This window comes from Bubalus kerabau, chromosome 1 (genome assembly GCF_029407905.1).
Source record: "Bubalus kerabau isolate K-KA32 ecotype Philippines breed swamp buffalo chromosome 1, PCC_UOA_SB_1v2, whole genome shotgun sequence".
NCBI lineage: Eukaryota > Metazoa > Chordata > Mammalia > Artiodactyla > Bovidae > Bubalus > Bubalus kerabau.
Window position 1 is genome coordinate 24,127,688 of NC_073624.1, and position 12,564 is coordinate 24,140,251.

Consider the following 12,564-nt stretch of genomic DNA (forward strand, 5'->3'; position numbering starts at 1 on the left):
TCCTATAAATAACTAAATAAAAAACTGCAATTCGCACAATATGAAATCGGTAATTTGAATAGCCTTGTGACTAATAAGAAAATTAAATTCATAATTTTAAAACTCACAAAGAAGAAATCTCCAGGCCCAAATGGTTTTACTAGACAATCTACCAAGTATTTAAAGAGTTAACACCAATTCTACATAATCTCTTCCAGAACAAAGAAAAGGAAACATTTCCCAATTCATTTGATTTATACCACAACCAAAGGCAGAAAAGCAGAAAACTATAGACCAACATCTTTCTTGAGTACAGAAGTCCTTAAAAAAAAAAAATCAGCAAATAGAATTCAACAATATACAAAAAGAATTATACACCATGAGCAAGCAGGGTTTATTCCAGGGATATAAGACTGTTTTAATATTTAAAAATCAATGAGTCAATATACAAAACAGAAAAACAAACAAAAATTATTAGAGATATTATTATAAATTTATAATTTATAAATTATTTATAAATTATAAATATTATCAAAAATATATTAACAAACTATAGAAGAAAAAAAAATCACATGATCACATCAACTGACTGTATCAATATCAATATCCTGACTATGATACTGTACTACAGTTTTTGAGTGATGTAACCATAGAGGAAAACCAGATAAAGGGTACACAGGATCTCTTTTTATTATTTCCTACAAGAATCTGTGAATTTACAATTACCTCAAAATAAAATGTTTAATTTTTAAAAACTCATGCATGACATAGCAAAAAACCCACACCACTTTATTTTCCATAAATCTGCAAGGTTCAGATGATGTAGCTGGCTCTGCTGATCTTGGTTGGCCTCACTGATGTGCATGGTTTTCAACTAACCTAGGCTGGGTTCCCCCTAAGTCAATCTGGGAGCTTGGTTCTGATCCATGTATCGCTCATCCTCAGCAGCCAGGCCTGGACATGTTCTCCCAGCTACTGCAGAGGTGCACGAGAAAGCACGTTCTAATGGATAAAGGCCTCTCAAGCCTGGACTTAGTCATGGCTTTTACATTATGATGGTTGAAGCAAGTAACATGACTTGAGTCCAGTGTCAAGGGACAGAGTAGTTTATTCTACTCATGGGAGGGTACTGGGAAGGTACAGGCATGGACACAGGGAGTAGTGAAAAGCTGGAGCAGTGACAGACTCTACCTCACCATCCCTGATCACCTCCAGGATTAAAAACACCTACTGCTATCTTCCTTCTCAGAGGCAGGCTGTGGTTATTCTCCACTGTTTCAAGGGTCATATAACAGGATCTGAGTGTCCCTTTGCCAAAGACAGGTCACAAGGGAAGAGAATATATGATGTTTAATAATTTCCTAGTGGCTCAGAAGTTAAAGCGTCTGCCCACAATGCGGGAGACCTGGGTTCAATCCCTGGATCAGGAATCCCCTGGAGAAGGAAATGGCAACCCACTCCAGTGTTCTTGCCTGGAGAATCCCATGGACGGGGGAGCCTGGTGGGCTATAGTCAACAGGGTCACAAAGAGTCGGACACGACTGAGCGACTTCACTTCACTTCACTTCAATAACTTCCTACACTGAGCCAAGCTCCCTCTAGACTGTCCCACTGCCCTTGTCTCCACCTTGCCCAACCCCGATCTAATCCTTATTCCATCTGTGCCCCATCACTGATTCTCTTCTCACCCCTTAATCTGGTAGATTGAAGTTCCTTTCCTGGCAATCACTAGACTATTTTTTTTTCTTTTAGAATCTCTGTCTAAAGTCATTAAGATCAGTCTTTTCTGGTCTCCATTTTCTCATCTGTAAAGAGGGAATAATAGCAGTACACACTGCTCCATCAGAGGGTCCCTGTGGGGATGAAACAATACAACTCACATAATGAGTTTACACTGCCTGGTACATAGTAATCTCTCAATAAATTGCATTGTGGTTTTTTTTTTTTTTTTTCTTTTCTTTCAATATAGAGGTGAGAGGCATTCCCAGTCTAACTACAGTTACAGGAGAGTCAGCATTCCAAGTTGGAATTCTGAACATATTTTCCCATAGAAACACTGTTCTACACTGTGATGGTATTCTACACCACCATTACCACTCCTAAGGATTCCACAACGCTGGTACTTCAGCTTACCCCTACAAGTTAAATGGGCTCTCCTGGACGGGTCTGGCAAAACTCACCACCATGAAGAATACTACTTCAAAAGAAAAACGTGAGTTCTAAATAAGTCCCTTACAAATGAACTTTTGAAGTAGAACCCACTCTTAAGTTTAGTGCTGGCTAGAATGTTGTGAAGCCAGATGCTTTAGAGACTATAGATGTATCAGGTTGATGAAGGGTAGATATTCTACAGACCTGACCTCTCTGAGCAAGAACCTTAGGGATGAGGCTAGATGGCAAAGACGCGCAGGGCCAACGGTAAGAAGCAAAATTGTGTAGTGAAGAAAACTAGGTTGATCTTGGGGGTGGGGGCAAGATAGGGGGATAACAGGTCACAAGTGATACCTGGGTATCCAGAGGCCGGGGACATGTCTTGGAAAGGAGGCTCAAAAACAGGGTCTTGAGGGCAATGCCAAAGGAGTAGGTACATACTTGTGGTGGGAGGCTGTGAAAAATGAAACATTTTAACCAGAAACTTATAGAAATATATCTGGAATCCAAACATAGCTAGATCCATCATTTGAAAATGAAATGGAGGGACTTCCCTGATGGTCCATCGCTTAGGATTCTGTGCTCCCACCGCCAGGAGCCCTGGGTTCCATCCTTGGTTGGGGAACTAAGACCCCACAAACTCTGAAGCTGTATGCAGCCAAAAAAAAAAAAAAAAAAGAAGAAGAAAAAGAAAGAAAAATGAAAATAGAGTGGAATGATCAGAAGAAATGTAAAAACTATAGCTCCAAGGCTAAGAGCCAAGAAGAGAGAGATTTGGGGCCTTTATGTGGAATGCTTGTAAGGTCTGAATCACACTATAACCGGATGTTAAAAGCTAAGCTGAGAGCTTTGGGATATAACTGAGACACTCAGGACACTCCACTCTAGAAAGCTCACATGAAGGTGACCTTCTGGGTACACAGAATAGCAATGAACAGAGGAGGAAAGGGAAGGAAAGAGATTCTGCAGAACTAGAGGAAGTAGGGAGAGGAGCTGGTTGTCTGTGGCGATACAGGCCCTACGCACCCTGGACTAGCAAAGCTAAGAATGAACCTGAGAGAGACCCAGGTCTCCCTGGGCAGTGCTGCGGTCCCTCTCAACCCTGCTGGACATCCTAAACCTCTACTGTGTCTGCAACTACATGTGGACCCTAAAATGGCACCAAGATCTTGAGTGATGCTGAGCATAGCTAGCGAACAGGGAACTTGGCGGATGTATCCTGTATTACTACTTACTTCGTTCCTGACAGTGGCTACCAAGCTTCCATCTGAATATCTTCACTGATGGAGACTCACCTCTCATAAGGTCCCCCTTTCCTTATTAAATGTCTGTCATTGTAAAGGGTTTTCTCCAAACAGCCAGACCAAATCTGCCCCCACCCTGGTCCTCCTCCTGTTCTCTGAAGCTAAGTAGCTAAATCCAATCCATCCTCCTCCTGAAAATCAGTTCCATTCCCTCCGATCTTCTCTCTTCTGAGAAATAGTCCACATTGCACAACCTTAATTACCAAGTCCAATGATCACGGCAGGATGGCCCATCTATGCAAAGCACCATGCACATGCTAAGTGGGATCCTAAAGTGAATAAATGATCTCCTTGTTCTTCAGGCAAACAGGGTGAAGACAGAGGCGTGGACAAGGGACCCTAATACAAAGAAGACTGATAAGTACTATAATCAATGTTCAAAACTTGCTATGGTGTAGCTAAGGGGAAAGAGGAGACCAATTCTATTCAGGAGCATCTAGAAAGGTTTCTAGGAAGAGATGGGATTTGAGTTGGAGTTTGAAAGACTTTGATGAGCAGGGGTGGGGAAGGGGTGGTGAGTGGAGAAAGCACACAATATGGACTTGACCCTGGTTCTTAACTTCCTATGTGACCTTGAGAATATTGAAAATGAGGGCACTGAATTCGCTGATCACTAAAGTCTAGTGATGGAGACCCAAAAGGGTATGAGTTTGAGCATTCCAGTTTAGGGAAGAGTCCGAAAGTGTTCTGAAGCCTCTTCTGTATCACGGGAGTGGTGGGTGTGTTTGGGCCAAGGGTACGGGGAGAGGAGGAGGAGAATTTATTCAATATTCTGCCTGTCACATGGGTGCAGCACCCAGCACCATTCTGCTCATGTCACTGGGGGAAACTGCCAATGCCCTTCTTAGAAAGGTGATGATACCACTACCACCAGCAGCAGCAACACTTCTTTGACAATTATTATTAGCCCAGATTTTAGAAGCGTTTTATATGTTTACACTGACATCCCATTGAATCCTCATGACAGCCCTAAGAGGTAGGTACCAATTATATTATTCCTGTTTTACAGATGGGAAAGTAGAGGCACAGAGAGGTTGGGTAACTCAGTCAAGGTCATAGAGCTAGTCTCATGGTAGAGCTGGGGTTTGAACTGCTGCTCTCTAGCTCCCTGCTTTACTTCCTCAGTAAAAAACACAAGGGCGGAAATGACCCCAACTCTCTAGGCGTGTTCTGCCTCCCCAAGAGGAGAGTATAAATGGCACCATAAGCCTCTCTGCACCCCCATTAATTCAGCCTAAGACAACACTGACTTTTTTGGAAGCCATACCATGCTGATGATTCACATTCATCGGGAAGTTGCCCAAAATCCCTAAAATGATTTTGATATGAACTGCTCTAAAGCCAGGTCAGTCTCATTCTGTTCACATGCAGTTGAGTAGTTAATCCTAAACGTTGCTTTAGGCTTTAATAAGCCGGACTACATTCTAACTCTAGGCTCATAGCTTGGCCCTACAGTAATTTTTAAAACATTCTATGTTATCCAATATAAATTCTCCCAATTTAGGGATAATGTAACAATAAGAGCTAACAGTTACTGGAGAACTGTCTTTGGGCCAGGCACCTTGATAAGTGTTTTTTCATGTAGTATCTTATGTAGTTATTTAGTCTTTACATGGAATCTATTATTATTGTTACTGTTTTTGTTATTATTCAAGCAAATAGAAAATCAAGGCTAGTGAAGTTAAGAAATCTGCTCAAGATCCAATTAGGAAGTGACAGACCCAAGGTTCATATTCCAGGACTGTCTGACCCTGGGGCTTGAATTCTTATTCATCCATGTGTTCCCTCACCTCTTTGTATCAACCATGTACTTGCCATTAGATAAGTCAATCATGAAAAATGTCAAACAGAATCAAGGCGAGAACTCAGAAATAAATTACATCCCTCCAGGCATACGTGAACCAATTTCTCATGGAGTTATAAACAACTAGAGATTGAAGCATTTTTTATATAATACTGAGAACCAGGGAAGCTGAGCGATTTGCCCACGCTCACACACCCAAGGCAATAAAGGAGATGGTGAAGTAAACAGTCCAGAGAATCCAGTGCTTCATTCCATCAACACACACTTTGAGTATAAAGGAAAAACCAGCTGAAAAGTTTTGCAATTACAGCATCATCTAAATTGCCATTTTCCAATTTGTTCACATTGATCTCATGAGATTTTTATCAAAAACCTTGCTGGAGTCAACGTTCACTTCATCAAAAGCACCCCCCTGATCTGGGGAGATGGGATTAAACTGTCCCAACCAACTCACAGTGAACACGTGGAACTCCCTCCTCTAAAGGTTCATAAATCGTCTGCCTGATAATTCAGTAGAGGATTTTGTGGAGAATTAACATCTGTGTGAGGTTTTGCAAGGCTGCCAAAGGCCTGACAACCATGCAAGTTATCCCCAGTCACCAAGCATCATCCAACAGTGTTACTGAGTCCAAGCTCGTACTGCTCGCCAAACTAAAACCATTTGGGTGTCGTTTCAGGGGCTCCAAAGAGCTCAAGTACCATAGTCATTCATGTCTCAGCACAGAGAAGAATCTATCAAGAGCAAAGAGATAGATAAGAAGTGATTTATTAGAACAGGACACTTGTGAGTCTTAAAAGCAGGCAGGCGAGGGGGCGCCCCACCCTGAGAACTTACTGGGCTTTATAATCAAAGGAAAAGTGGGGAGGGGGAGAAGAACTTCTTTGTCTTTCTTGAGTGGATGTCATGCTTCCATCATCACTTCCTCCTTCAGGTCTGGCAGGGGAGTTTTCTTGTCCCTACGTGGTCAGGCTAGATCCACCAATTATAGTCTTTTATGTGTGCAGAGAGCATGTCCTAGGGATTATTAATTTACTGAGCTCAATGGTCAGGATATGGGTCTCATGTCACCATCGCTTTATTGTGGGGGGGCATGTCTCATGCTTCTGTTGCATGTTTGTTTTTTTTTGGTTTTTTTTTTTTGCTAAGCAAGCCTGCTTGGTTTTGTGGTTAAGTAAATCTTTCTTGAGCAATCATTAACTTATAGGCAGTCTCCCATATTTTTTCCAGTTATTGATACAATCCCCTGGGGTTAACTATTTAATCACCTACTTTGTCCCTTCACTCTGTCCCTATCAAAATGACAAGTCAATAAATTGAGAGATGAGGTTTGTGGCAAGGAATAGTGATTTTCTTTGGAAATCCAGCAGACAGAGAAGATGGTGGACTAGTGTTCCAAAGAACCATTTTACTGCCTTCTTCTATACTAAAATGGGAGAGAAATGTGGCTGCTTGTTACAAGCTTCTTGGTGCAGGAATCCTTTGTTCTTGCAGCTGTCTGCATAGGTTTGATCACGATGTTCCTATAAACCTCCAACAGGACAAATGTTATTCTCTGTTCTGCAACTTTTTATCTCTATATGAATGGGAAAATGCTACCTCTTTAAAGGTCAGAGACCTGAGAATATGCTAACCTGTATATTTCGGGCTAAAGAGAACATTCTTTTAGGAAAGATTCAGAGCCAGCATGACCAAGCAAGGGAAAACCACACAGGGGTTAGAGCTAAAGGAACAGATGCAATATGGAGTCAGATCTGTTCTTCTCTGTTACAAATGGTGGTTCTGGGTCTTCCTACTGTGGGCCTGAGATCTACTTAAAGATACTCAACACATCTCTGTCATCTAAAGCTCCAACTTCTCTCTGTCATTCCCAAGTGAGACTGCTTTCCTTGGTACAGAAGACAGGAGTCAAATTGAATCAGAGTGGTTCTGTTTTCTTTCTGCCTTCTGTTGTTGTAACTGAATCTGAAAAACTCCTTGTTTCGTCATTTACATTTTCAAGAACCTCGGCTCAGTCTGACACTTAACTCCAGACCTATCTTTGCCTTTTGTCACAGTTCTTGTCAAAGACTGTCCCTGAACAAACTTTAGTCAGGTTCCTCTGAGCCCAGCTAGGTCCCATCATTGGGCACATTATCCAAGAGCCCAGTTTTGGCAAGAATCCTGCTAAGTTAGTTTAGCCAGAATCTCCCACCCTTGATATCTGATTAAGTTCTTCATCCTCGATCATTCCTCAGGTAACATCTGGTTACCCTGGCTTGCCTTCACCAAGAATCCTATCAGGTCATTTTAGCCAAAATCTCCCCTCACTCCTGATTCTTGCTTAGTAATTTGTCATCCTTGGCTATGAATTCCAACTTTTCCTTACTGTATTCGCAGCTAAGCCAAGGCTCTCTTCCCTATGCAAAGCCCCACTGAGGTAGCCCCTGTAACCCATCACCACAGTCCTGATCACAACAGTGACACAAGAGACAGAGTAAGGTTTCTTTACTATCTCCTCCAGACTTCTTTCATACATGTAATTTTTAAGCCCAAGAACTTCCTTTCAGCCTCAACTTCAAGTGTCTTTCTTCTTCAGAACACTCTCCCCTACCCCTCATTTAGTAAGAGGTGGGATCAGTATTCAACTGCAAACCACCTTTGGAGCCTCAGCCTTTTACTGCTATGCTATACTATACCTATATTATCTGCAAATGTATCAATAACTAAGGCATTGATTAAAACACAGCCCCTAACAGAATCTTGAGATTTCTACCCACCTCTCAGTCAGTTAAGCAGACAATCAAAGAATAGCCTGAAGGGAACGTGAAGGTCCAGAGATTTTGAGTAATTTAATCAGTGTTAGTAGATAATTTCTTTAAAGATAAAATCATGACTCTGGCAAAGACAAACCCAGTAAATGTGGTAAGGACAGACTTTTAATCAGTCATAGACTACGGCAGTAAAGAAACCAAAGTGAACTGAATTTGGATTTGTGCGTTTTGAAGGGAGAATGAGGGAATAGGGACAGGGTGGGGACTCGGTAGAGTCACAGGAGTGGTACATTACAGAAAATAGGAAGGGGAGGCTGGTCGGCATGTTAGGCTTCTCTCCTCCTACAGACACTGGGGAACAGGGACCCTACATTTAGGTGTTGGTTGGAACAAAGAGCAAATTATGTTCTCAGGTAGGCACTTGAAGGTGGGGGGTGGGGTGATGCGGGGGTGGGGTTGGGTCATCCTAGGGATGTAGCATGAGCTCTTAGTGTTGTGTGCACATCTTTAAAGGACTAGTCAACAAAGGCTCAGAATTTGATCAAGGCTAGAATCTTAGTCAACTCTCAGAACATGTGTCAAATATTTTACTTAACTCATTAATTAATAATAGAACCAATTAAAATGTTACAACCAATTCAAAGGAGAACTCACCGTACTGCACACTTATAGTCCAATAAGAAATACTGAAATGATTTTACCAATAGAGGCAAAACTGGAAAAACCAGTCCGTACCCATGGACTGGTTTTTCCCCACAATGATAAACAGTTGCATTCCACAAGAGACAATTTGCATTTTATGAAAGGAATTATTTGCATTAGTATCAAATAAATAAAACCAGAAATCAAAGAGGAGATGTAACAAGTGAAAACGCAGAAATACTAAGAATCATAAGAAACTACTATAAACAATTATATGCCAACAGATTAGATAACTAGAAGCTGCTGCTGCTACTGCTGCTGCTAAGTCGCTTTAGTTGCGTCCGACTCTGTGCGACCCCATAGACAGCAGCCCACCAGGCTCCCCCGTCCCTGGGATTCTCCAGGCAAGAACACTGGAGTGGGTTGCCATTTCCATCTCCAACGCATGAAAGGAAAAGTGAAAGTGAAGTCGTTCAGTCATGTCCAACTTTTACTGACCCATGGACTGCAGCCTACCAGGCTCCTCCATCCATGGGATTTTCCAGGCACGAGTACTGGAGTGGGGTGCCATTGACTTCTCCATAACCTAGAAGAAATAGATACATTTCCTAGAAACATACATCCTATCAATGTTGAATCATGAATAGAAAATTTGAATAGAATAATTACTAGCAAAGAAATTGAATCAGTAATAATAATAATAAAAAAAAAAACTCCCAACAAACAAAAATCCAGGAACAAAAATCTAGTCGGGGAACCAGATCCCACACGTGACAAATAAGAGTTCAAATGCTGCAACTTCAAATGCTGGAAGATTCTGCATGTTGCAGCTAAGACCTGGCACAGCCAAATAAATAAATGTTACATATAAATAAGCTGCTCATATTAAGAAAAAAAAAAAAAAGACCATGCTGGAGAGGATCTCCATTATCCTTGGGATTATGCCTTTTGCTTCCTTCATCCATCTTGAGGCTTCCCAAATTCTACTGACATACTGTACAAGCTGATAAGGAACTGGCAGCCTGCAGTGCAGTGAAGTGAAGTGAAGTTGCTCAGTCGTGTCCAACTCTTTGCAACCCTGTGGACTGTAGCCCGCCAGGCTCCTCTGTCCATGGGATTCTCCAGGCAAGAATACTGGAGTGGGTTGCCATTTCCTTCTCCAGGGGATCTTCCCGACCCAGGGATCAAACGCACGTCTCCTGCACTGCAGGCAGACGCTTAACCTCTGAGCCACCAGGGAATAAGCCTGTAGTAACAAACCCCAATAAGGATTCTGAACTCTTAAAATTAAAAAAATATGAGGACCCTCCCTGAAATGAGGAAATTCTTTAATTATGGCCCTTCATTTTGTCTTTGACCAAGGAATGAACAATACCCAAGGAGGTATAGTTCTTAGGTATTGTTCACCTGCATCTTGGGAGGTTTTACCAGGTAACTGTTTAACGGTCTCGCCAATGGAAAGGCAGTTCAGAGAATCAGGAAAATGTGAGTTTCCACATGAGGACGGACAGTGGGGAGAAACGGGTGGTACCTCTTATCTCCTGTGTAGTTCACTTTTCCCTAGCCTTCCATAATAAGCTTTTTAATGAAGTTATTTTGAAGCTTCAGAGCAGCTCTGTAGACCAATTTGGCAGACTTTATTTTTGGGGACTCTAAAATCATTGCAGATGGTGGCTGAAGCCATGAAATTAAAAGACGCTTACTCCTTGGAAGGGAAGTTATGACCAACCTAGACAGCATATTAAAAAGCAGAGACATTACATTGCCAACAAAGGTCCATATAGTCAAGGCTATGGATTTTCCAGTAGTCATCTACAGATGTGAGAGTTGGACTATAAAGAAAGCTGAGCGCCAAAGAATTGATGCTTTTGAACTGTGATGTTGGAGAAGATTCTTGAGAGTTCCTTGGACTGCAAGGAGATCCAACCAGTCCAGGAGATCAGTCCTGAGTGTTCATTGGAAGGACTGATGTTGAAGCTTAAACTCCAGTACTTTGGCCACCTGATGCAAAGAACTGACTCATTTGAAAAGATCCTGATGTTGGGAAAGATTGAAGGTGGGAGGAGAAGGGGACGACAGAGGATGAGATGGTTGGATGGCATCGCCAACTCAATGGACATGAGTTTGAGCAAGCTCCAGGAGTTGGTGATGGACAGGGAAGCCTGGCTTGCTGCAGTCCATGGGGTCACAAAGAGTCAGACACAACTGAGCAACTGAACTAAGAAGATGGCATGCTTGACTCTAGAATTTAAGAATCCAATGGAAACAGACTCCTTTAGAGAATGAGTTTGGGGTGGGGGTGTGGGAAGGGACAGTTAGGGAGTTTGGGAGGGACATGTACACACTGCTATATTTAAAATGGATAACCAACAAGGACCTACTGTATAGCACAGGGAATTCCACTCAATGTTACATGGTAGCCTGGATGGGAGGGGAGTTTAGGGGAGAATGGATACTTGTATATGTATGGGCGAGTCCCTTCACTGTCCACCTGAAACTATCCCAACGTTGTTAATCAGCTATACTCCAATACAAGGTAAAAAGTTAAAAAAAAAAAAAAAAAAAAAGAATTTAAGGATTCTGTGAGCTAAGTGTTTGGGTTGCTGCTGCTGCTGCTAAGTCGCTTCAGTCGTGTCCGACTCTGTGCGACCCCAGAGACAGCAGCCCACCAGGCTCCCCCATCCCTGGGATTCTCCAGGCAAGAACACTGGAGTGGGTTGCCATTTCCTTCTCCAATGCATGAAAGTGAAAATTGAAAGTGAAGTCACTCAGTCGTGTCCGACTCTTAGTGACCCCATGGACTGCAGCCAATCAGGCTCCTCTGTCCATGGGATTTTCCAGGCAAGAGTACTGGAGTGGGGTGCCATCACCTTCTCCCAGTGTTTGGGTTACTTGGAGCCAAAGGAAAACCTAAAAGGGTGCGAAGCTGGGTTGGGTACTTTATGTGTTCTACAGTGTACCTCGTTGCACAGAAGTTTCCCTGAGGTTGGCAGGTAACCTGTAGGTCTAACCTATTCCAAGACCAACTTGTCTCAACACTGGAGTTTTTGATTTAGGCAGCAATGGTTCACTTGTGCCCACCAATTATTGCAGCTTTTTGGCCTCTGAGACCCCCGCTAGCAATAGCATTTACATAAAACAAGACAAATGTGCACTTTGACATACCAGCAGCGCCCAAGAGATGCCACTGTGACCTGGCCCAGAGAAGGCCTGTGAACTACAACAATTTCCACAGAACCTTGACCAGGCAAAAGGACTGAACCAACAATGGGGATGTAACATGTGAAACTGCAGCCTGGGGGCTCTACATGGACAGAATCAAGGGTTGGGGTTTTTCCACTTAAAACCTGCAAATTGTCTGAAAGGCTAGCGGCTTAACTCAGTTGGCTGGGGGTAGAACGACTCACCAGCAGAAGCTGACCTCCTCCGTATGCCAAACAGATCAGGAGGGATGCAAAGAGAGAGGGATTGGACTTCTCTATTGGTTCAGTGGTCAAGACTTTACCTTACAATGCAGGGGGGTGCCGGTTCAATCTCTGGTCTGGGAACTAAAATCCCACATGCTTCAGAGCCCCCAAAATCAGAACATAAACAGCAGAAGCAATACTGTAACAATTCAATAAAGACTTAAAAAAAAAAAAAAAAGAACCAAGAGGGAAATTATCTACAGCCCTCAGAAAGACAGTGAGCTCAAAAAGGGTCTCACAGGTACCTCATCAGTGTTTTTCATTGTCCGTGAAGCCATCAGGAGTCTCCTTCATCCCTCTGCTGCCGTCACATCTGTTAAATAACAAAAAGTCAACTGTTAAGGCTCTAATTGGCTTTATTGGATGATTCACGAACCAGGCAGGATCCCATCTAGCAAGTAAAGAGGAACTCTATTGAGCTGCAGAAGAGGAAAGGTTTTCAAAAGGCAGCAAGGGAGCAGACAAA

General features: G+C 42.6%; 1 long non-coding RNA gene across 4 annotated transcripts in view; it reads right to left on the bottom strand.

Annotated features, from left to right (window-relative positions):
• Positions 1-12,564, bottom strand: part of LOC129645091 (uncharacterized) — a 201,445-nt gene that overhangs the window by 184,144 nt on the left and 4,737 nt on the right. For all 4 annotated transcript variants that reach the window (XR_008711204.1, XR_008711210.1, XR_008711198.1 and 1 more), the window contains exon 3: positions 12,344-12,411. This is a non-coding gene — a long non-coding RNA (uncharacterized LOC129645091). The remainder of the gene's footprint in view (positions 1-12,343; positions 12,412-12,564) is intronic.